Source organism: Chiloscyllium plagiosum, unplaced genomic scaffold (assembly GCF_037043375.1).
Source record: "Chiloscyllium plagiosum isolate Xiang-an unplaced genomic scaffold, Cpla_swu_hap1 HiC_scaffold_7, whole genome shotgun sequence".
Taxonomy (NCBI): domain Eukaryota; kingdom Metazoa; phylum Chordata; class Chondrichthyes; order Orectolobiformes; family Hemiscylliidae; genus Chiloscyllium; species Chiloscyllium plagiosum.
Window position 1 is genome coordinate 2,808,434 of NW_028270145.1, and position 25,516 is coordinate 2,833,949.

Consider the following 25,516-nt stretch of genomic DNA (forward strand, 5'->3'; position numbering starts at 1 on the left):
ATCGAGAACATGAAGGCACAATTTCAGATTAAAGGCTCAGTCACTGAGATGAGAAAAGCCTTTCCATACAAAGAGTCATAGAACAACGAACAAAGAACATTACAGCACAGGAACAGGCCCTTCGGCCCTCTAAGCCTGTACTGATCCATATCCTCTATCTAAATCTGCCACCTATTGTCTAAGGATCTGTATCCCTTTGCTTCCTCCCCATTCATATATCTAGATACATCTTAAATGATGCTATCGTTCCCGCCCCTATCACCTCTGCTGGCAATGCATTCCAGGCACCACCATCCTTTGCAAGAAGAACGTTCCATGTATATCTCCCCTAAACTTTCTCCCTCACTTTGAACTCGTGACCCCTAGTTTACACCTTTCATGATTTTGTAGGCCTCAATCAGGTCCACCTCCCTCCCCCCCCCCCCATAGATCTCCATTTAGTGAAGCTCCCTTCCACTACTACCCTCTGTCTCCTGTTGACCGACCAGTTCCCTATCCATCTTGCTAGAACACCCTGGATCCCATGCAACTTCACCTTCTTCATCAGCCTACCATGGGGAACCTTATCAAACACCTTGCTAAAGTCCATGTATATGATATCTACATCCTTTCCCTCATCAGTCAACTTGGTTGGCTCTTCAAAGAATTCTATTAGGTTTGTAAGACATGACCTTCCCTGCACAAAACCATGCTGCCTATTACTGATAAGGCCATTTCCTTCCAAATGGGTATATATCCTATCTCTTAGTGTCTTCTCCAGTAGCTTCCATATCACTGACATCGGCTCACAGGTCTATTATTACCTGGATTATCTCTGCTACCCTTCTTAAATAAGGGGATAACATTATCAATTCTCCAGTCCTCTGGGACCTCCCACATTTTCAAGGATGCTGCAAAAATATCTGTTATAGCCCCAGCTATTTATTCCCTCGCTCCCCTCAGTAACCTGGGATAGATCCCATCCGGACCTGGGGACTTGTCCACCTTAAAATGCCTTTTGGAATACACAACAATTCCTCCCTCCTTATGCCGACTTGACCTAGAATAATCAAAGATCTATCCCTAAACTCAATGTCCGCCATGTCCCTCTCTTCAGTGAAAACTGATGCAAATAAATCTATGGAATTCTCTTCTCTGGTGGGTTATGAATACTCTATTATTTAGATAAACTGACTTCTGGCCTACAAAAAGCAAAATATTGCAGATACTGAAACTGTAAAATAAAATCAGAAAATGCTGGAGAAATTCAATCTGCCGGGAGAAATAGCAAATGTGCTCTTGATAATTTACCTAAATTCGCTGGATCCTGGGACAGTTCCAGCAGATTGGAAATCATAAAATATGAAGCCCATGTTTAAAAAAGGTAGACAAAAAGTAGGTAACTATATGCTGGTTAGCTTATCTTCTGTAATGGGGAAAATGCTTGAATAGGCGGCACGGTGGCACACTGGTTAGGACTGCTGCCTCACAGCACCAGAGACCCGGGTTCACTTCCCACCTCAGTTCTATGTGGAGTTTGCACATTCTCCCCGTGCCTGCATGGGTTTCCTTCAGGTGCTCCGGTTTCCTTCCACAGTCCACAAATGTGCAGGTTAGGTGAATTGGCCATGCTAAATTGCCCATAGTGTTAGGTGAAGGGGTAAACATAGGGAATGGGTCTGGGTGGGTTGATCTTCGGAGGGTCGGTTTGGACTTGTTGGGCCGATGGGCCTGTTTCCACATTGTAAGTAATCTAATCTAATCTGTTTGGAGATATTTAGATAGCAATTGTCCAATTAGGCAGATGCAGTATGGATTCATGAAAGGCAGGTCATGTTTAACTCATTTACTGGAATTCTTTGAGGACATTACGAGCGCGGTGGACAATGGGGACCCAATAGATGAGGTGTGTCTGGATTTCCAAAAGTCATTCGACAAGGTGCCCAAAAAAATGCTGTTGCATAAATAAAGGTCACACTATTGCAGGTAATGTATTAGCATTGGTTAACTAACACAAAGCAAAAATTGGGGATAAATGGGTGTTTATTGGTTGACAATCAGTGGCTACTGATCTGTCTCAGGAAACAGTGTTGGAACTGCAATTGTTTACAATTTAATAGATGGTTTGGAGTTGGGGAGCATGTTTAGTATGTCAAAGTTTACAGTCACTAAAATAAGTGATAGAGCAAAGTGTGCAGGGGAGACGGAAAGTCTGTAGAGAAATATAGATAGGATAAGGGATTGGGCAAGGGTCTGGCAGATGGATTACGATGTCTGGCAGCATCTGTGGAGAGACAAATGAGTTAACATTTTATGTCTGATATGACTCTTCCTTAGAATTACGCGAGTTCTGAACTAGTCATATTGGATTTGGAACATTAACTCTGTTTCTCTACAGATGCAGTAAGACCTGCTGAATTTATCCAGAACTTTCTGTTTTTATTTCAGATTTATGACATCTCAGCAGATCAAGGGATATGAGAATAAATGGAAAGTGCAGTTGTAGCAGAAGACAAGACGTGATTGTGTTGAATGGTATCCAATGAACAGATTGCAACTCTTATTTCTTTTGCTTTTATTAAAGCTCTTGTGTGATGCATAAGTCATCAGTTAAATATCCAGTTCTTCTTTGTTTTACTGGTTTCACTTGTTTAAGCATTTGAGTTGGTGCATAAATTCTGTGATGATGCACCCTCAGTAAGGAAGATACCACCTCTGAGTTGTTGCCATTCTCTTCCTGAACTACTGCCTGTCAGAAACGTGAAGGTCCTGTATGAGGTTAAAGCTGAGAAAGACCTTTATGAAGATAAGAGACTTCTAAGTGACCAATATGTGGATGATAATGTTTTATCACTAACATCAAGTCAAGCTGATTTCGCATTCTATGCTTAATGTCTGTTTGATATTGAAATCTGTCACCAGGTAACTTTAAGGTATCATAGCATCTCTAATGATTAAACATGCTGAAACTTTATTGATCTCAAATGTGCCCTCCCCTGCAAATTGTCAAATGGTTAGAGTTATCTCTAGTTTTCTGCCTTTACTCATGTCCTGTGTACTCTTCTACTGCATTTAGGGAAAGAAAAGTAAGTGTAATGGAATGTCTTAACCAATCAATTGAATGCATGCATTTAGGATAATTATCGTTGTGAGGTAAGATATTGTGTAAGAATGACAGCGAGTGTCCATGGTAGTTGGGGAGATGAAGAAGTGAATAAACAGGGAGACCTGTATGCATGTACTTGAAGGGTGAGACAGTGTGAGGTGGGATGTGATTGAGTCGGCTAAAGAAGGTAGAGATAAGGTATTAGACTGATATAAATTTATTGTCAGCAGATACTTTCTGCAATGCCGAAATGAATGAAGGTGCGAATTTTTATTGGTATTTCTAAACTGATTTTCATTGACTGAAGTATTATGATTTAAACTCTTCATTTGAATCCTAATTTCCATCTTTCAACTTTGCTGATATGTGAATTTGGCCCTTTTGCCCCACAGTTAACTTTAAAATAGTACGTTTAAAGCAGAGTGCAGTAAAACCCTCCTGCAAAAGAATAGTTGGAAATTATAAAACAAGATGGGACTTCGCAATCAGTTATAATAATTTCAGTGTCATTTTTCATATATGTTCATTAGTAATTAACACTCTAATATTGTGAGGATTAATAGCATGCAAATTCTGCTATCATTCCTCAAAGGAACATTTTATGTTTTTTTGCAAGATAGCCCCATACGTGAAAATATGTTTACCATAAGGATTCCAGAAAGACTTAGATGAGGGCCCAGAAATACAGAGGCCAGTAACCAGATGAAAGGGCTACCAGTTTTGGTGCACGTAAAGTTTTCAGTCTCCCTTTCTACCTTCCACCCAACATTCAGAAGCCCTTTGTTACACGATCACAGAATGATTACAGCATAGAGGAAACACACAGCCCATCATGCTTGCACCAGATCTACAAATAACATTTCACTAAGTGCCATTTCCTGCCTTCACCCCATACATAGTTCCCTTTCAAATAATTCCCTATTTCTCTTTGAAGTGCATCAATTGAACGTGTTCTTACTATACTCTCAGACAAAATGAGACAATACAGATGAGAATGTGGGATGATAAGTAAGCTAGTGGATGACACAAAGATTGGCTGGATGGCTAATAGTGAGAAAGAAGGTCTTAGGTCACAAGAAAATATAGATGGGTTGGTCAGATTAACAGATCAATGGCAGATTAAATTTAACCTGAAAATTATGAGGTGATCCTCTTTGGAAGAAGTTAAAAATCACACAACACCAAGTTATAGTTCAACAGATTTATTTGGAAGCGCACTAGCTTTCGGAGTGCTGCTCCTTCATCAGGTGGTTGGAAGAAGAACACTTTGGAAGAAGTAACAAAACAAAGGAGCACACAATGAATGGCAGGATACTACAAAGCTCAGAGGGATTGAGGGATCTTGGGATGCTTGTCCACAGACCCCTATAATCAGCAGGACAGGTTAATAGGATAGTTAAGAAGGGATAGGGGTCACTTGCCTTTATCAGTCGTGGCATAGATCATAAGACTGGGGAGGTCACGTTGGAGCTGACAAAACTTTGATTAAGCCACAGCTGGAGCACTGTGTGCTATTCTGGTTACTATGTTATAGGAAGGATGTGATTGTTCTGGAGGGGATACAGACGAGATTCATCAGGATGTTTCCTGGGATGGAGCATTTTTGCTATGAAGAGAGGCTGAATAGGCTCAGGTTGTTTTCATTAGTGCACAAAATGTTGAGGGGACCTGATGAAGGTGTATAACATAATGAGGTGCATGGCCAGGGTGTTTAGGATGCAGCTTTTCCCTTAATTAAGGGGTAAATAACAAGGTGAAAGGCTGGAAGTTTAGAGGGGATTTGAGAATCTTGTTTCCATGCAGAGAATGGTGAGAATCTGAAATGCATTGCTTGGGAGAATAGTAGATTCTGGAAACCTGACAACCTTTAAAAAGTTTGTAGATGGGCATTTGAAATGTCATAACATTCAAGGTTACAGATCACTCAACATCAGGTTATAGTGCAACAGGTCCACCACATCATAACATTCAAGGCTATAGGCCAAGTTCTGGAAAGTGGAATAGGTGAAGGTAGGTGATTTTTTTTGTCAGTGCAGACTTGATGGGTTGAAGAATCACTTCTGTGCTGTGTGCGTCTATGGCTTTATATCTCTTTGACAGAGGTTCCAAAGCTTAACTACTTACTGCTGGAAAAGCTTAATCATATGTTGAAAAATATTTCATCAGCCAAGGCTCTTTCAGGCAGCTTCGGTTACGACATCAGATATTACAATATAACTGGGAATCCTCCACCACTGCCCCTCCCCAAGCAAGTATAATGTCCTTTTAATGGGGAACATCCTGCATGCCATAAGAAAAGGATAGGATGATGACCATACTGTGCAAGCAGTTCTGAAAGAGAGGCACCATTGAAGACTGCAGCAAATATATACTGCCTGTTGGTACCAAATATCTGACAGTGTTTAATGCTACTTTTTAACAAATGACATAAGCAAACAAGTTCAACAGCAAATTTTGGAATTTTGGAAAATTGGTGCAAACATTTTGTTGCAAATTCTGTAGGCAAGATTCGATATTCTTATTCTATTTGCAAAAATGATTTTATGTAATATTTATGCATAAGATTCATGTATTGTTTAGGCCAGACATGGTTTGTAATATGCTATCGAGTACAGTACATGGTTTGTGAAGTGTTTAGTAAGGAAATGTATGAGGTGCAATGTTTTATGTTTGGCTTTGTGCATGGGAAATATTGCGTTGTGCAGCACATTTGGGATTCTCTCTCTCTCTCTCTAGTGTGACATTGTTATTTAAAATTAGTAAATCTCTCCTTGTGCATTGGACTATGTTGAGTTGCAAGTAGTGTGTAACTGCCCTGTACTGGAGGGCAAGATTTGCATCGTGTTCTGTTTCACGGTGTTGCGATTTGCGATGCATTGTTTTGCATTGCAGTCTGCTTTTTCACTCGCACACAGTGCGCAGGATGCAGTGCTCCTTTCCTGCCGCTGCAGCTTACTGAAATCTCCGGGTTACAGGTGGGCCGGAACGCCGGTTCTGACGTCTCGGTACTCAGGACGCACCCAAGGTACCCATCCCTGAGAATTGATAATCACAAGGAGAAAGGACGACTCCTTGTTCAAGCGGCCGATTCGCTGTTATGGATGCGTTAAGTGCTGCGTATTTCTGTCAGATCGTAAACGGGTAGCCTGAAAGTGACTGACTGGTAGGAGCATTTATCCGAATATTACAGGGGGACGGTTCAGCTCCCTTTTATCTTTCCTGTAAGGTGAGATGTCTCAGACCTCTTGGTTTGCGCCGGAGGAGGGGGAAGTCCGGGAATTTGGACCAATTGGTTAAATATCATAAGGATCTGGTGCGGTGAATGCTGATTGCAATTTAAAACAATTCCAGTGTGTTCAGACATTGTTCAGTTAAGAATATGAATGCCGCAAGCTAATTAAATGTGATTTGTGAGCAAAGCTGCGTAGAAATTAGAAGCCATCACTTATTTGGAGCCTTCTGGGGAATGGTACTTTTTAAAAGAGAGTTTTACTATTTTAATAGGGTTTATTCAATTAAAATATACTTTTAAAGATTTCCGCGTTATAGAGATTAAATTCCTAATTTTGTGTTTTAATTGGAAACCTTGCTTTTGTTTTTAGTAAGATCTGCTTTGTTCCAGTGCATTGTAAAAAGTGATAATCGGATCACGAAACCTTTTGTATGTTTGTGATGGTCCCAAACATGGGGGCAGGTTCTCATCTCCCACAACGGGTCCAGCAGCACAGCAGCAGGTTGAAAGTGGATAGACACCAGGGGGAAACCTAACCTTGAACAAAAAAAATGTAACGCTGCAGATTTGCTTTGAAATGGACACGTTTTGAAATATTCTGTCAGAAATTTGGTTGGGTTTAAAAAAATGACATTTTTTTCCTTTTGAGTCTTGTTGAGTTTATGATTAAGCAACACGCCTATAATGTAAACCTCAATCCGGACTTCCGCAAACGTAAGAGCAGCAAGATGAAAGAAAGATAAACAGTCTTTGCAATGTTTAAGGAAGGGGAGCGTTTAGAGACTGCCAATGATCTCAATTGCTCTTTTTGCAGACTGTATCTGTCAATGTGAAGTACACCGGTTCTACATTATTTAGCAACTGTTTAGACTTTTAAACAACCCTTCGGCTTGTGGGCATTTCAGAAGGCTTTATACAGTTATTTAATGATTTCCTAGTAAACTTACAGGACTCAACAGCCATGTCATAGGGATGTTTTTATAAGTATCTTCAGGGTATGGACATCAAATTCAAGGATAGCATTTACTGCCCATCCCAGTTGCCTTTGAACAGTTGGTGGTGAATTTAGGACAAAAAGAATTCAAACCACCGCCACCTGAACTACTAAATTGTACTAGTTTGTGCCGGTCTCCCATAACTTTTGGGATTTTTGTTTGTATGGTTTGATTGCTGGAGCAAGGTTTAGGGCTCCAAATTGAGCATAATGGATGAGGAATATTAGCATTTAATTTTAAAGCTTCTCCATTTAATGCCTTCATACTAAAGTTCACATCTTCCAAGAGAGCTGGATGTATACATCAGCTAGCTATTTGCAACATTTAAATGCAGCCTGGGTGATGTAATTTGGATATCCGCACAGTTTTGTAGAGTTTATGCCTCCATAATGCTGAGTCATAAACCCAGCCAAATAAAATGGACATAAAAGCTATATTTGGCTGTGCATTTAAAATGTCGTATAAAATGCTTTATGGCTAAATTTTGCAAATTTAATGCTTTTTCCCATCATTTTTAGTTCTTCTAAGCACCTAGTTACAAAGGATATTTTAAGTATTTTGGCTTTTGAATTGTTTTTGAATGGGTACAGTAGGTTGGCTCATGAAAGTTCCCTTTATGATATATTAATTTTGAGGAAAAAGCTCAACTAGTCAAGATATCCAACAGCTTAGATTGCTGCAGAAGTGGCAATGCGTTCACTGACCATTACCTTTATACACACATTTATATACAGTGGGACACTTGATATGCCAGAAGAATTCTGTGTTTCAGAGTATATGAATTACCAGGAATGAAAGGTAACCTGATTAAAATATAGAAAATTGTTAGGAAATTTGACAGGAAAGATGTGATAAAGTTCTTTGCCTTTGTGAGAAAGTGTAGGATGAGATGGCATAATCTCAGAATAAAGTCTTCTTCTCTGAGGGTAGTGAATCTGTGGAATTCTTTACTGCTGAGGGCTGTTGAGGCTGCATCATTAAGTATATTCAAGTTTGGGATATTGCACAGGACTTTAGAACCAATGAAATACTTTTGAAGTTGGATGAAATGTCACAAAAAAAGCTCATTTCTCTTGGATGAACATTAGGGGAGGCAATGGCTGAGTGGTAGTATCAACAGACTATCAGTCTAAAGACCCAGGTAATGTTCTGGGATCTTGCGTTTCAGTCAGTTTAAATTCAATAAAATTCTGGAATAAAGAGTCGAATAGATAATAGACAATATGCAATAGGTGCAGGAGTAGGCCATTCTGGCCTTCGAGCCTGCACCACCATTCATTATGATCATGGCTGATCATCCTTAATCAGTATCCTGTTTCTACCTTGTCTCCATAACCCTTGATTCCACTATCCTTGAGAGCTCCATCCAACTCTTTCTTAAATTCATCCAGAGACTGGGCCTCCACTGCCCTCTTGGGCAGAGCATTCCACACAGCCACCACTCTCTGGGTGAAGAAGTTTCTCCTCATCTCTGTCCTAAATGGTCTACCCCGTATTTTTAAGCTGTGTCCTCTGGTTCGGCACTCACCCATCAGCGGAAACATGCTCCCTCCCTCCAGAGTGTCCAATCCTTTAATAATCTTATATGTCTCAATCGGATCCCCTCTCAGTCTTCTAAACTCAAAGGTATACAAGCCCAGTCGCTCCAGTCTTTCAGCGTAAGGTAGTCCCGCCATTCCAGGAATTGACCTCGTGAACCTACGCTGCACTCCCTCAATAGCCAGAATGTCTTTCCTCAAATCTGGAGACCAGAACTGCACACAATACTCCAGGTGTGGTCTCACCAGGGCCCTGTACAGCTGCAGAAGAACCTCTTTGCTTCTATACTCAATCCCTCTTGTTATGAAGGCCAGCATGCCATTAGCCTTCTTCACTACCTGCTGTACCTGCATGCTTACCTTCATTGACTGGTGTACAAGAACACTCAGATCTCTTTGTACTGCCCCTTTACTGCAAAATCCAGACAAAGGTGTCAGTTAGGAACAGGGTCAAGTAGTAATCTGCCTTCCTGTTCTTGCCACCAAAGTGGATAACCATACATTTATCCACATTAAACTGCATCTGCCATGCATCTGACCACTCACCTAACCTGTCCAGGTCACCCTGTAATCTCCTAACATCCTCCTCACATTCCACCCTGCCACCCAGCTTAGTATCATCAGCAAATTTGCTAATGTTATTACTAGTACCATCTTCTATATCATTAATATATATTGTAAAAAGCTGTGGTCCCAGCACTGATCCCTGCGGTACCCCACTGGTCACTGCCTGCCATTCCAAATGGAGCCGTTTCCTGTCAGCCAACCAACTTTCAATCCAAGTTAGTACTTTGCCCCCAATACCATGCACCCTAATTTTGCTCACTAACCTCCTATGTGGGACTTTATCAAAAGCTTTCTGAAAGTCCAGGTACACTACATCTACTGGATCTCCCTCGTCCATCTTCAGAGTTACATCCTCAGAAAATTCCAGAAGATTAGTCAAGCATGATTTCCCCTTCATGATGACCACAAATCTGTTGTTGATTGTTGGAAAAATCCATCTGGTTTCCTAATGTCCTTTAAAGAAGGAAACTGCCATCCTTACCTGGACTGGCCTACATGTGACTCTAGACCCACAGCAATGTGGTTGACTCCTGACAATCCTTTCGGCATTTAGGGATGGGCAATAATTGTTGGCTTAGCTAGTGATGCCCTTGTTACATGAATGAATTAAAAAGATGCCACAGCATTATTTGGGGAAGCACGGATCAGATGTCCTGCACAATATTTATCATTCAACCTATTATAATTAAATTAATCTCATGATGGTGCCAGATTGACTGCTTAATTTGTTTACAAGAGCAACTACAGTTTAAAAATATGTAATTGGTTCTGCCCTGGCACATCAAGAGATCATGCTAAGTGCTTTATATATGCAAGATTTCTTAAACATTTGTCGTGTGAACAGAACTAAGCAGTAAATACTGTGGAACCTTTATGCACTCCATTAAATTATCAATCATTTAAATATGTACCTCCTAAAGTCAATAGCTAAGGATACAATTGTATGCAAAACATTTTTGAAAGATGAGGGGGTAAGATGCTGTCTGCATTGAGCAGGTGGTGATCAGAGGTGTATATTTCACATTAAGATATCCTGAGAATCATTTGTTAGCTACTTTGGCAAGCCAAGTAAAACCGCAGAAGAATGTAGCATTGCAAGTTGCCGAAACTGAACTACTGGATTACCAATAGTGACCCCTCTGAAGTGTTAGAATGGTGTGGCTATATAACCAATTTTGCAAAGTTACAAAAACATTTAAAACAGTGTTGCTGTAATCCCTTGTGATGTTGAAGATCCAAGCAGGCTTAGTGCTGAGATATGGGTTTAGAAATTGAATAGCCTCTGTTCCAAAGTAATGGCTACTTGGTCTCCCAGTATTGTGTACACATTCTCTTCTATCCGTATATAACACTTCAACATTTTACTGCTACCTGTGATCTGAAAATATGCAGAAGATTGTTTCCCGAGTTTTAAATGACAACAGAAAATGATGTTTATGGTCTGAATAACCTTTTAAATATATATATATATATATATATATATATATAATATGCTTTGATTTTGACTTGGCTCATAATTTCTGCTTATACTTCCAGATTTCTAAAGATCCTTTTGTTTGATTCAGTGCTAATGGTTTCTGTCATTCTTAACAAATGTAAGGCTGAGTCCATGTCATAGTCATTTAGCATGATGCTTCCACAGTACAGTAAATGAAATAAGAACACAGCTGGTGGAACTGCAGTGCTTGTTAGACCAGTTTATGTGCCGTGATGATTCATTCATCTATGGACAGGCTATCTGTAGCACCTTTTGTTCACTCCAATGCATCCTGTGAAATGCTTTGCACACAAATGTTGTGTGCATGCATCCAGAAATTTAAACGTACAGTTCAAATTGTGATGAAGTAGAAATAATTCCGAGGTTGTGGCAAAATCAACCAAAGTATATTATGTATGTGTGTTTACAAGTTGAATATAAGTTGGATTGTTAATAAAATGACAATTCTGGGTTCCATATTGTCTTTTGCAGCTTTTGTGGCAGTTTGAGTTAAGGCTGAGAGGGTCAAAGGGTTTGTCATAAGCAGAAATATTTGTTTAGGGATTCTTGAATGGAAATATGGGCCAGATTTTGCAGTCAGCAATGAAGTGGCAGTATTTGTTGCTAACCTTAAAGAAAACTTTTCACAAAGGTTCAAAAACCTCTGTGCAGTACTTTCCTACCATCAGCTTAAACCAACAAGAAAAGGGGATGTCCTGGCATCGAGCAATAGTGATGTCATCTAAGGGGTGAAGTATTGTTCACATTGAAGTATTTTCATAGATAGCAAACCATGAAGTAACATGCACTGATTATCCTTCACTTCTGAACCCTTCGACAGAGAGCAAAATAAAATATTGACATATTCATGTGGGATTGAGATAGAAATGGAAATATTAAGAACAAAACTGGAAGTAGCATTTATCATTTAAAAATGCTGAGAATTTGTTTTAGCACAATGGAAAACTTTGACATTCCACAAATATAAAATTTGTTTGTAGGCTATTGAAGCAATTGCAATAATTATGAATCTAATCCATGGTTAAAAATGCAGCTATTGCATATTAAACAAGGTCCAATATTTTCAAGGATTTTAAAAACAGACCAGTAGCCTAAAAGAGCAAGTTCTTATCAGTTCAGTAACTTTGAATAGTTTAGTTTGTGGAGATTTCAACAGTGTTCCAAATGAAGAAACATAGAACCACTGACAGCAACTTATGGATTTCAGCATTTAACTACATATGTGTGAACTCCAGAAGTCGCTGTCAGTTTCAAAGGTGTAATGACAAGAAATGCTGCCAATTTTATCATCAATCTACTGCAAAATCCAGACAAAGGTGTCAGTTAGGAACAGGGTCAGGTTTATTTAGAATGTTTCTAAAGTGAGAGGAGCATAGAGTGATACGTTACAAGTTACTGTCCATCATTCACTACATAACATTCTTAAGTTCAACAGAAAAGGAATTGTACAAAATACTTTTGTGAAAATACTACATCAAAATTAAATAGCTTAGTTAAAACATGGAAGGAGTTCAGTGTCTGTCTTTAACATTGTGAATGAAACTTGTGTTTCAAATTTAATAATTATACCAAGTAGAATATTAATAATCTTTCTATTTATGTCTTTATCTGTAAGTAAATGTAGATATAGATTTAACTTGTTGTAGCAATCTGACAATGTACATTCTCTGGCTTTTGATATAAAAGGACAAAATAAAGGCACGCAGCATATCTATTAACAAGTAATTTTGTATAATACAGATTTTCTCGTGTTGAACTGTGCTAACACATGCACAGAAGGGAACTGCAAGACAAATGTTTATTCATAATATCTTGAAAATCATTATCAAACCTAAAGTGAGTAAAGGTGATGGAAAAAAAGCTAAATTGTAAATCTCATCCAAATGAGTCATCACCTTGGTGACATTTGTCTACACTTTGCCATTTTTGCACCCACAAATATTAAATTGCTCAGTGACCATCTAAAACCTTTCCACTTACATAATGACATTCTTTTAGCTATAAGAATGCAACTGTATTGAAGAGCATTTCATCTGTTGTCACATTAAAATAGCTGACTTATTAAGTCGCATCACGTTAGAGTTGATCTGTGAGGTGAACTCAACTGAAAAATATTCAGGAAGTCAGAGTTATATTTTGAAAAACTGAGAGGAAGCATAACATTAAAAATATTGTGCTTGCTTGACTTTGCAGCAGAAGTAGTGGACAACAGTTCCCACCCTAGCTCATGGAGTAGAAGCCAATGTTTTATTTCCATCATGAGATATGGGCATTGTTGGGGAAGGCAGTATTTATTGCACATTCCTAATTGGCCTTTGCAAAGGTGAGCTGCTTTCTTGAACTGCTGTAGCCCATCTGGCGCAGATGCAACCACTATACTATGAGGAGGGAAGTTCTAGAATTTTGAATCAGTGACAACAAAAGAAAAGTGATGTAGTTCCATGTTAGGATGGTGTGACTTAGAGATGGTGGTGACATTCCAGGTTGTACTGTCCCCATCTGTTACCCTAGTCCTTCTAGCTGGTAAAGGTTTGGGTTTGGAAGGTGCTGTGATGGACATTTGGTCAGTTACAGTGCATTGCATTTTGTATATGCTGCCACTGTGTCATAGAATCATAGACTCCTTGAGTAATACAGCATGGAAACAGGCCCTTTGGCCCAAACTGGTCCATGCTAACCAAGGTGCCGACTCAGCCAGTTCCAATTGTTCTGCATTTGGTCCATATTCCTTAAACCCCTGATACCCATATACCTATCCAAATGTTTTTTAAATGATGCTATTTTACATGCCTCAACTACTTTCTCTGGCCCCCCATTTCATATTTGCACTGCTGTCTGACTGAAGAGGTTGCCTGTCAGCTCCTTCCCCTGTCAGCTCCTTCCTAAATCTTTCCCCTCTCACCTTAAAGAATTGTCTTGGTGGTGGAGAAAGTGAATGTTTATGTCGGAGGATGGGGTACCGATCGGGCAAGTTTATTGTATCGAGCTTCTTGACTGTAATTGGTGTCACCTTTATCTAGACAAGCAGAATATTTTCTCATATTCCTAACTTCTGCTTTGGAGATAGTGGAAGGTTTTGGGGATGAGAAGGTAAGTTACTTGCCTCAATATTGCTAGTCTTTAAACTGCTGTCATTGAGTCATACACCTCAGAAACAGACCTTTTGATCAAACTTGTCTATGCCAAACAGGTTTCCCAAACTAAACTTGTCCCATTTGCCTGCATTAGGCCCAAATCCCTCCAAACCTTTCTTATTCATGTACCTGTTTGAATATCTTGTAATTACAGAATTTACATGGCTGGTCCAGTTTGTTTCTGGTCTGTGGTAGTTCTCAGGATGTTGAAAATATTGCAAATGGATTAAAAGCCAGTGTTAATACTATTATCTCCAGATCCTGCGTGAGGTTCCCCAATTTGTTATGGTTTCAGCTGGGATACCATGAATCATTAAAAGCTCGCAGGCAAAGAGGAATGAACTGGCTCCTCTTCTTTTCCATCCATTTCTCTGTTAGTCATTGAGAAATTAAAAAATGGATCGCTTCCCTTGTGGACATCTTTTCCTAAGATCTAGATGAACTGATGCTTGAAAAGGAGCCAATTTAACAGAGTTTAACTTTAATTAACAAAAAGGGTTAGTTTATTCTTCATTAAATGTGAGAACAATTTGTATCCCAAGATGCAAGCACACAGTGTAGAAATGAGGTAAGCTCAAATTAGTAAATATTTAAAAAAGAAACATGGATCTGTCTCTGAATTGTTTGTTGAAAGCAGATAGTTGATCTTGCAGTTGTGATTTTAAGAGAGTTGATACAGCCAAAGATTAAGCAGCTGTCAGGAGAGAGAGAGAGAGAGAGAGACCCCCATGGAATGTCACACCTATGGGCGAAAAGGGTACTTCAAACAACAGACATTCAAAGGGAGACAAGAAGTGGTAGTGGAAGGAGAGTATTCTGCCTGGACGTCAGTGTGAGTGGTGTTCCACAGGGCTCTGTCCTTGGGCCTCTACTCTTTGTAATTTTTATTAATGACTTGGATGAGGGGATTGAAGGATGGGTTAGCAAGTTTGCAGACGACACAAAGGTTGGAGGTGTCGTTGACAGTATAGAGGGCTGTTGTAGGCTGCAGCGTGACATTGACAGGATGCAGAGGTGGGCTGAGAGGTGGCAGATGGAGTTCAACCTGGATAAATGCGAAGTGATGCATTTTGGAAGGTCGAACTTGAAAGTTAAGTACAGGATTAAAGACAGGATTCTTGGGAGTGTGGAGGAACAGCGGGACCTTGGTGTGCAGGTACATAGATCCCTTAAAATTGCCACCCAAGTGGACAGGGTTGTTAAGAAAGCATATGGTGGTTTGGCCTTCATTAACAGGGGGATTGAGTTTAAGAGCCGTGAGATCTTGTTGCAGCTCTACAAAACTTTGGTTAGACCGCACTTGGAATACTGTGTCCAGTTCTGGTCGCCCTATTATAGGAAAGATGTGGATGCTTTGGAGAGGGTTCAGAGGAGGTTTATGAGGATGCTGCCTGGAATGGTGTGTTTATCTTATCAAGAGAGGTTGACTGAGCTCGGACTTTTTTCATTGGAAAAAAGAAGGAAGAGAGGGGACCTAATTGAGGTATACAAGATAATGAGATGCATAGATAGAGTTGATAGCCAGAGACTTTTTCCCAGGGCAGAAATAGTTAACATGAGGGGTCATAGTTTTAAGCTGTTTGGTGGAAAGTATAGAAGGGATGTCAAAGGCGGGTTCTTTACACAGAGAGTTGTGAGATCATGGAATGCGTTGCCAGCAGCAGTTGTGGAAGCGAGGTCATTGGGGATATTTAAGAGACTGCTGGACATGCATATGGTCACAGAAATTTGAGGGTTCGTACATTAGGTTTACCTCACATGAGGATCAATGGTCGGCACAACATCGTGGGCTGAAGGGCCTGTTCTGTGCTGTACTGTTCTATGTTCTCTATGTTCTAAGTGAGTCAAAACAGACTGAACTGTAATCTCATATGACTACAAAGATAACCAGAGGCTGACAGGCTGCTGCTCAACAGCAAGCTGGTGATTATATCTAAAACTGCACACACAATTTGTGTTTTTCTTTTTGAGGAGTACACAAGGACACGAGTTAAAAAGACAGTTTCAACTCTACTAGAGTGTGCCAGCGGGACCGAATATTGTTATGTGTCCTGGGATTCAAACACTAGTTCTTCGACTATGATCTTAATTGCACATTATCACCTTGTCTTGCAAGTAAAGATGATGCTCTCCATGCTAGAAGTCAGCTAGCTAGCAGCCAGACAAAAGGACAAGAAATAACAAACAAACTCTGACAAGGTTCATGGGGAATCACTAATTAAACTCCTTGTGGATATCTTTGAGTATGAGTTCCCTTGGCAACAGGCTGCTCAGCTGGATCACTCCTAGAGCGCCATTGTGGTAATGTCCCACTTGCTCCAGAGATGCGTAAAATATCCCTGAACAAGTTGATGTAAAAGAAATGAATAAGTAAAGCTGACGCAGAGAGGGCTCATGTGCAGTGGTAGTGTCCCTACCTCTGAACCAGGAGCCCCAAGTTCAGGTCCCACCTGCTGCAGAGGCATGTAATAATAACTCTGTGCAGATTGATTAGAAAATATCCATACAACAGACCCAGGGATAAGTGAAGACCATCAAAGAGTCACTGTAGAAGCTTTGTTAGTGATGTCATGTCTCTTGAAACACTCATCCCTTTGGAAGGTTCCTGCTGCTTTTCTTTTTTGCACTCTTCTCCCTTTGGCCATTTACAATGCAGGTCCCACTTTTTAAGGATAACTCCTGGGATCCCAGGAGAGCTGTCACTGATGTTCTTTATATGGACCATATCTTCACCTAATAATTTTCTGTCCGGGGCTGGGTCTAGCCTGTGTAGTGACTCTATTTTGGTGTTCAACAATAAATGATGTTCCATTCCAGTTAGGATTCCTGGGTTATTACACCCTGAATACTGGAATTTCATTGCAGTTGAAAGGGATCTGAATTAAAGATTCTCAACCAATCAGTGAAACCAAGGATTGTAACATCTACTGTTCAGTCATTAACATCAATTCTACTGGTTACCTCCAATGTAAGGCCCACGAGGTCAATTATGCGATTTTCATGAAGAGTTCAAATATCATGTGACTGAGCATAGCCATGTCCTTCCAGAAGATTTGCAGAAGTCACAGTTGGATCATCAGCACCTCATGAACTTTCTATTGGACTGTAATGCATTATAACCTGCCACAGAGAGCATTTGTCTCCAAGAAAACCTCAACACAAAAGAATTGGAAGTTACCCTTGTCTGACATAAGTGAATTTCTACTTCAAAATCCAATGTTGACTATAGGCAGCTTTTATCTACGATGCAAGTGTTAGTCTCAATGGTAACTGAACTCCCATCCCTCTGAAGGACATTTAATGACATGAATCCCACAGTGCTGAACACAACTACCTTTTAACAATCCAACTTTGAAAGAGCAAGTAGTTAAAGGGTCACCGCTGCTTCGTACAACACCTGATTATTTCAAAACCCCTGATATTGGGCTATAAAGGAAAAGACTCTGGCTTGTGAAAAGCAGGAAACAACTTTTATTTGGGCTGTTTGCAAATAATCAACCTTCATTCGTCAAAACAGTAAGGCAGAAATTACACTTTCAGCAGTGTTCCCCGGATGACCTTCAAAAGAATATTATAGAGAAGAAAATGTTTACAGCTTCTAAAGTGCTGGCTAGCCATTTAACCAACCATCACTGTAAAGAAATTCTATTCCCTTTCTTCATAAAATGGTTGTTGGGGCCTCAGAACTAAGAGAACAAATTGCATACAATAACAGGTTTTGGATCAATCTTAGACTTATTTGTTTATTGAACACACAAAAAAGTTCTAGTACAAACCTCTTCACAATTGATTGAAACTTAGAGTCGATATGTTGTTAGTCTTCACCAGAATTTATTGTAGCCCTGGACCTGGCGATAACTGGTCTCCATCCTCCTTGCCCTTACTATAATGACGTGCTTCAATGTTGTGCCTTTATTAAAGTATTTCAGTCTTATTGTTAGACACCTGTGTTTCAGGCGCAAATTCTGTAAACATTCCATCGGATTGTCCGGTTTTTCAGACCTCTTTACCTTGGGCTTGTTAGTGTTTTGTCCACTGCAAGGTCATAGACAATTTTCCTACTTGTCTATACAACAAAATGACAATATGATCCTTTCCCCATGGTGAGGGAATCTTAGCTCAAAGCAGATTGGGGTGCAAATACTCCTTCATTTCCTGGAAGGAGTTATTCACACTTTGTCTTGTCAGTGTAATTGTTCTCTCAATCTATAATGAGCCAGAACTTGAATTAACTCACCCCTCTGTTGAAGTTAACTATTTCATGTCCTTAAAACTTGGGGATCATGTCTTTCCCTACAAAAGAATTGCAGACTGCTCACTGCAGGTTGGATTTTTGGATCACCTGGTATCCTGGATTTTGTACTTTAGTTGTTGCTAATTGAATAATCTTTTCATCTTTTCCAAATTGATCTCTTCTTATGTGTGTTCCTGAGTATGTCTGTTTTGCACATTATCATCGCCCACCCCACCCCATACTAACAGTGTGAGAAATAAGCCATACTGCTGTTTAACTTTATAACAGTGTTGATTCAGCCTTTACAGGTCAGAGTCCACAAAGAGAGAGAGTGGGAAATAGGGATAGATATTCGTTTTCAAATTCGTAACCAGGCCATTACAATTGTGGTATCAGGGATGAGGTGAAATTTTTTTTTCCCCAGTGATAAAGATGGTTATTCACTGATGTTTGTATGGTGTAAGTTTTTTTTTACTTATCAGCCAAGGCTTCCAGGTTTTATTGCATATGGACATGGGCTGCTGCAGTATCTGAACCCCTATTGAAAGGTTTGATTATCCTCACTTTATTAACTGTCCAATGCCTTCAGAAAACTGAAAGAATTAATGTGTTTTCATTCAACACTGGTAATTTTGTATTAATTTACTTGATATTAGTGTGTGTCAGTTTTGATCCTTTCACTTTGCTTGGATGGTGTCATGGTTTTCTTCACCAAATCCAGTTATCACAGGTTGCATTGAAAGGTGCAGTGCTAGGGAATGTTGATTTGCCAGTGAGTGTGCATGCTTGAAACTTGAACTGTGCCGTTTCTAAAACTTCAAGAACTTTATATTGAGTAACCGTGGGTGAAAGGTAGTGTTCTGATAAAGCACATTGCCTGAAGCATTGAGCTAATAGCTTACTAGCGCTGTGTGTTGTATAAGATAATGGTTCTGAAAAAGTGAATGCTGAAGACTGTATTAAGCTGCATCCAATCAAATTACTTAATGAGAACTTATTTGGGGAGGAGAAAGGACACCTTTGGATTTTGAGGGAGAGAACCTATCATCCAGGCCTCATTTGAGTCTTTGTAACAATGTCTGACATACCAGTGTAGTTTATGTCTGATGATCATCATATAATAAGCAACATTTTGTTTAACAAAAGTTTTTTTCAAGGTTTTTCTCTACCACACTAGACAAAGTAGATCCCAAACTAAAGGGGGATGGCAGCAGCAAATCTATCTGATGGTGACCAGGAGTCCAGCTAGCTAATACAATAGGGTGCCTGCAGTTGTTGTTTCACCAAACCGTTTCAACTGTTCACTTTCAGCATTTTATTTCAGATCTATCACATTTACATTTTGTTTCTTTTTAATTTCTAAAGTTAATATAACTGTCTGGAAGCCATTTACAGTCAAGAGAGTGGCGCTGGAAAAGCACAGCAGGTCAGGCAGCATCCGAGGAGCAGGAGAATCGATGTTTCAGGCAAAAGCCCTTAATCAGGAATGAAGGGCTTTTGCTCGAAATGTCAATTCTCCTGCTCCTCGGATGCTGCCTGACCTGCCATGCTCTTCCAGCACCACACTCTCGACTCTAATCTCCAGCATCTGCAGTCCTCACTTTTGTCTGGAAGCCATTTACTCTTTGCATTGGAGCCAGAACTAAAGTCGGAATTCAAGTGTCTCTGAGCTGTAATTCTTCATTTGAGCAATAAAGAATTGACCTAGCAGTGATTTGACATTGTTGTGCAGGAGACATTATAACCATTAGATCATGTATTTATACAGTTTGAATGTTTTGGCTTGACAGCTTTTCTGATATAAACATTTATTAGTTAATCTCAGTGGGTTTCAAATCATTTTGGAAAATAGGGAACATTTTGACCCATGTTTATTGAAATAATAGCAAAGCCAATTGCAGTTGTTGCTACTAATGTGCAAATACTACAGAAACATCAGGTGTAGACAGATATGCAGTTAATCATGGAAATCCAAACATTGGTGCCTGATTACACCCTTCCACCTGTAACAACGTCTCACTACCCGTCTCGCCATTGAAATGCATTGAATACATAAAGTTTCTGTATTTGTACAGCAGGTCTGAACTAAGTTTACATTTGAGATCAAACTAGAAGTCACGGGGAAATGGGTGGGTTGTTTAGGAACAGCTACATGGATTTCTAAAGGGAAATTTGTGATTGCCTAACTTGCTGGATGTTTTTGAAAGAGGTAGCAGAATGAGTCGATGAAGACAAAGCTACTGATCTGATGTATATGGATTTTCAAAAGGCATTAAAAACAGTGTCTCACACATCTGTGAGAAAAATTATAGCTTATCAAGTAAATGGTACAGGAGCAATATCGATGCAAAATTGGCTGATTACTGGAAGCAAAGAGTAATCAGTGGATGTTCTTTAGGCTGAATTAAGGTTCATAGAGGTATTCCCAGAGTTTTGTAGTGGGACAGCTGCTTTTCTTGATATTTATTAATGATCCCATCATGGTGGGCAGGGGATAAAATCAAAGTTTTCAGATGAAGTGAAACTTGGAAGTATTACTAACTATGAGGAGGACATTGTAAAACTCCAAAATGACATAGTCAACAGGAGGCACAAAGGTGGGAGATCAGGTTTATTATTGAAAATTGCGAGTTGATGCATTTTGATAGGAAGAAAATAGACTGACAATGTAAAATGGAGGGGAGGGGCATTGTATTATACTTTGTGGTGTGCAGGAGTACACCATACTCCTGTAGGTGCATAGATCACTGAGGGAGGCATAACAGAAGTTAGTAAAATATACAGTATCCTGGGTTTTATTAATCAGGGCATAGAGTACTGATTAGTGTTTCTGGGGTGAGAAACTTCAGTATGACAACAGGTTAGACAGATTGGGACTGTTCTCTTGTAAAGGAAAAGGTTAAGACAAAGTCTGTTAGCAGTTTTCCAAATTAAGAGAGAGCTAGAAAGAATATGTAGGGAGAAATGATTGTGAGCGAGAGGACACATATATATTGATTTGTAAACACAGCAAATGGTGTGATGATGCTGTGGCTCTAAAAGGTTATTTTATTCTTTTTCTTCCAAGAAATGTTTTAAGATGGGTGACAAGTTGTCTGCTTGGAAAGTCAGTAAAGTAAGCAGCTTGTGAGGCCTTTTTTTTAAAAGTTGGAACAATAGAAGCAGCCTGGATGGGTGTGGCCAGCTCTCACAAACCAGTCTTTCTAGTGTTTTTTTAGTTTTTAGGTTTAGATTTAAACAGTTGCTGTTGGAGTCTCAATAGGGCAGAAGCTGCTTAAAGAAGTAGAAGCTATCCTTCTCTTGGTTATGGCTAGAAGCTGGAGTTTCTCTCTACTGCGGGGTTACCTGTGAGACAAATGTATTTTTCTGAATTTGTCTTTTTGCCAAGGGGTATGCTTATGGGTTATTACTATATGGAACAGTTAATTAGTAATAATTGCAACATCTATTACTCTATTAGGTTTTCCTGTAGAGTTACGTTGTTCTAAGTTCTTCCTTCTTTTGTTGTATTTTAACTGTAGTGTTTAAATAAAGTGTATTTTGCTTAATGTCATGTAGTTTGGCCAGTTGAATTGCACCAGGAAACAGCACATTACATTTGCCCTTAAAATAAGAAGAAGTTAGGGTGTAAGCTACCTTTTTAAAATATTTTGAGGGTGTCTGATCTGATCCGGAAAATTGATGTGAGAAAATACATTTTCGCACAAAGAAGTTTCAGGTCTGGAATGTGCTTCCTGGATGTATGGTGGAAACACAGTCAATTGAGACCATTCAAGAGGACATTGGATGATTATTTGAGTGGAAAAAATGTACAAGGGTATAGGAAAAAGGGAAGACAATTATACTAAGTCATAATATTCTTTGGAGAGCTGGTGCAGACGCTGTGGGTTGAATGGCCTCCTTCAGTGCTGTAACTCTTCTGTGCTTCTGTAAAACTTGTTTGGTACTAAATCTTGTCTGTTCCAGTCCATGTATCTACTGATAGGTGTTAATTACTGCCAAACAACCTTCCTGAGATTGAAAATTACATATTACGTAGTACCTCACTCTCCAAGTATACTTTCAAAGTATAAAATTGAAAATCATTTCTGTAGGCTTTCTCTTTATGTTTTAGCTCCGCATATCTCTGTTTAATCATTTGAATTCTCTTTTCTTTCTTAATTTGCATAATGTCCTTTTCAAGCAAGTCCTGCTTCCAGTAATAAAATGATTGATCTGACATCACTAGTGATTACTGTTACTAAACATAGAATTGTAACAGAAATTCAGACTCTTATCCAGATCTGAAAAGGTTCAAGGCAACTTTAATTCATCCAAAACATGTGAACTCCTTTTATGTTTCTTTTGTAAAATATTACAACCTAATTTTGTTTCCTAAAAATTCATGAGGCTTTGCATAATTTATACATATTTAACATGCCACTTGGTCAACCTATAGGCCTGTTTCCTGTAGTAAGTGTTTTCTTTGTAAAATTGCTTTAATATGAGGGAAACATCATATTATCTAGTCTGGCGAAGTACCTAAAATTAACAGCATCATTATATAAAAAAAAGTAGATTTTTGATAAAGAATAGTACATTTGTCCTTTAGTTTGGACTTATGAGAACATGTCTCTATTTAATAGACTATATCTCTTTTAATTGGAGATATTTGGGTGAAGTCGCAAGTGAGGAAATCACATGATTTCCCTTTTACATTGCAGACTCTTATTTTAAGCTTTAGGGTAGAAATAAACTGTACTTGGATATCCTGTTTCAGAGCAATATGTCAACTGCACTTTAATGTCTGATTATATCTGAGATCCAGTGTGATAAATATTAGTCACAAATAAGCTGCAGTCTCCACAGAAACTAGCGAAAGGCTTTTTAATATTAAAATATGATCTGTAGACATTTTTTGTCAAAACTCCTGAAGAATAAATCCCTTTTAATTTTAGTGCTGGTTTGCTCATTGGTAGATGACTCTTCAAGAGGTTATTTGACGACTATAAGGGTGCGATTAGTTAATGATCCAACAATTGGGACTTTTAAAATCATTTCTGGGATGTGGGCATGGCTGGCTGGCCAGCATTTATTGCCTGTCCCTAGTTGCCCTTGAGAAGGTGGTAGTGAGCTGCGTTCTTGAACCGCTGCAGTTCATCCACAATACCATTAGGGAAGGAATTCCACGACTTTGACCCAGTGACAGTGAAGGAATGGTGATATTTTTCCAAGTCAGGATGGTGAGTGGCTTAGAGGGGAACCTGAACGTGGGGCTGTTGCCATGTATCTGCTGCCCTTGTCTTTCTAGATGGAAGTGGTTATGGGTTTGGAAGGTGCTGTCTGAGGATCTTTGATGAATTTCTGCAGTGCATCTTGTAGATAGTACACACTGCCACAACTGAGGGAGTGGATGTTTATGTATGTAGTGCCAATCAAGTGGGCTGCGTTGTTCTGAATGCTGTCAAGTTTCTTGTGTTGTTGGAGCTGCACTCACCCAAGCAAGTGGGGAGTATTCCATCACACTCCTGACTTGTGCCCTGTAGATAGTCAACAGGTTTTGGGGAGTCAGGAGGTGAGTTACTTGCCGCAGTATTCCTTGCCTTTGACCTGCCGCTATATTTATGTGGTGAGTCCAGTTGAGTTTCTGGTCAATGATAACCCCCAGAGTGTTGATAGTGGGGGATTCAGTGATGGTAACACGGTTGATTGCCAAGGTGTGGTGGTTAAATTGTCTCTTATTGGTGATGGTCAAAGCCTGGCATTTGTGTAGAGCAAATGTTACTTGCCACTTGTCAGTCCAAGCCTGGATATTGTCCAGATCTTATTGCATTTGAACATGGACTGCTTCAGTATCAGAGGAGTCGCAAATAATGCTGAACCTTGTGCGATCATTCTGACTTTATAATGGAGGCAAGGTCATTGAAGGAGTAGCTGAAGATGGTTGGGCCTAGGACACTACCCTGAGAAACTCCTGCAGAGATATCCTGGAGCTAAGATGACTGACCTCCAACATTCATGACCATCTGCCTATGTATCAGGTATGACTCTAACCACTGGAGAGTTCGCCCTCAGATTCCAATTGATTCCAGTTTTGCTAGGGCTCCTTGATGCCATGCTCAGGTTGAATGCAGCCTTGATATCAAGGGCTGTCACTCTCACCTCACCTCTCGAATTCAGCTCTTTTGTCCATGTTTGAACCAAGGCTGTAATGAGATCAGGAGCTGAGTGGCCCTGGTGGAATCCAAACTGGGCATAACTTAGCAGGTTATTGCTGAGCAGGTACTACTTGACAGCACTGTTGATGACACCTTCCATCACTTGACTGATGTTTGCGAATATGTTTTTGGGCAGTAATTGACTGGTTTGGATTTGTCCTGTTTTTTATGCACAGGATATATCTGGTCAATTTTCCACATTGTCGGGTAGATCCGGTGTTGTAACTGTACGGGAACAGCATAGCTTGGGGAGTGGCAAGTTCTGGAGCAGAAGTCTTCAGTACTATTGCCAGAATGTTGTCAGAGCCCATAGCCTTTGCAATATCCATTATCTCTAGCCGTTTCTTGATATCATGTGGAGTGAATCCAATTGGTTGAAGACTGGTATCTGTAATGCTGGACCATGAGGTTACAGATTGTGCTGGAATACAATTCTGCTGCTATCAATGTCCCATAGTACCTCATGGATGCCGAGTTTTGAGTTGTTGAGTTGTTGGGTTTGTTCAAAAGCTACCGCATTTAGCATAGTGCTAGTGCCACACAGAATGATGGACTTATTCTCAGGGTGAAGGTAGGACGTCATGTCCACAAGGACTGTGGAATTGGATTTGTTGTGTTTTTTATGCACAGGATGTATCTGGGCAATTTTCCATATTGTCAGGTAGATGTCAGTTTCTGTTATGGACAAATGCATCTGGCAAATTGGTAAGGATGAGGTCAGACATATTTTTCTCCCTTATTGGTTCCCTCACCACCTGCCACAGACCCAATCTAGCAGCTTTGTTCTTTAGGTACAATGAACTGGATCAGTAGTACTATTACCGAGCCACTGTTAGTGGTGGACATTGAAATTCCCCATCCAGAGTACATTTTGTGCCCTTCCCATCCTCACTGTTTCCTCCAAGTGTTGTTCAACATGGAGGAGTACTGATTCATCAACTGAGGGAGGACGGTATGTGGTAATCAGCAGGAGGCTTCCTTGACCATGTTTAAGCAGAAGCCATGAGACTAAATGGGGTCCAGAGTCAATTTTGAG

At 39.7% G+C, this 25,516-nt stretch overlaps 1 protein-coding gene across 3 annotated transcripts in view; it reads left to right on the forward strand.

Annotated features, from left to right (window-relative positions):
- Positions 1 to 5,989: 5,989 nt before the first annotated feature.
- Positions 5,990 to 25,516, forward strand: part of mfsd6b (major facilitator superfamily domain containing 6b) — a 55,356-nt gene continuing 35,829 nt past the window's right edge. The window contains exon 1 of one of the 3 annotated variants that reach the window (XM_043692859.2): positions 5,990 to 6,110. The gene's annotated coding sequence lies outside the window, so the exon portion shown is untranslated. The other 2 variants (XM_043692858.2, XM_087988668.1) reach the window with 2 other exon arrangements.